We start from the raw sequence: 698 nt of genomic DNA, 5'->3' as shown, positions 1-698 counted from the left end.
CCGTTTCCATTAAAAGACGCGGCTCTGCTAAGGGGCGATGCTTTATAACAAAGTGCTCGCTGCCGGCTGCGGCGTTTGGCGGGCAGACGATACCCTGTTAATATTTTAAACGCCAGGGCTGGCAGAGGATCCCTGCGGCGCTTTATCCGTCCTCGGCTGGAAGCTGCAGGCCGAGGCTTTCATCGGGCTCCAGCAGCCCCGTCACCAGGGCCCTTCCCGGCACGCACCGATAATTTGGGGGCTAGTTAGCCAAGAGAGCTCCAATCACAGCCACGGAGCACGGGCAAAGCGTTCATTCTCGAAAAACCACTGGCTCCTAAAATAGCCCGAGCTCGTTTGCAATCCTGCAAATTGCTAGCCAACGGTGGGTGAAGCGGGACAGAGCAAGGGGCTTGAGAAACGAAACCAAACCTGGGGTGCCTTCGCTAACCGCAAAGCGCTTTGCACAGCGCCGCGCCGCCGATAAGGAGGGAGCCAGCTGCGAACAGCCCCTGCCGCCCCCTTCCTTAGAGCTCCGCATTATTAAACGCCATTTGCCTAAAGCACTGAACACTTACCGTGCTAATTACCTTCCCCATCACCAGCTCGGCTGCACTGAAGTCGCAGCTTTGAAATTGCAGCCGATCCGCTTTAATGTTCCAGGGCTGCGGATGGCGGGCAGGGAGGGGAGGGAGGGGAGCCCGAGACGGGCTCTTGGA

At 58.3% G+C, this 698-nt stretch overlaps 1 protein-coding gene across 1 annotated transcript in view; it reads right to left on the bottom strand.

Moving 5' to 3' along the window:
• Positions 1 to 698, bottom strand: part of LOC104134407 (probable E3 ubiquitin-protein ligase MID2) — a gene marked incomplete at its 5' end in the record, with an annotated part of 56,963 nt that overhangs the window by 24,398 nt on the left and 31,867 nt on the right. The gene's annotated exons all lie outside the window — the stretch shown is intronic.

Source organism: Egretta garzetta, unplaced genomic scaffold, assembly GCF_000687185.1.
Source record: "Egretta garzetta isolate BGI_Z169 unplaced genomic scaffold, ASM68718v1 scaffold991, whole genome shotgun sequence".
In the NCBI taxonomy this organism is placed as follows: Eukaryota; Metazoa; Chordata; class Aves; order Pelecaniformes; family Ardeidae; genus Egretta; species Egretta garzetta.
This window is presented reverse-complemented; position numbering and strand designations above follow the sequence as displayed.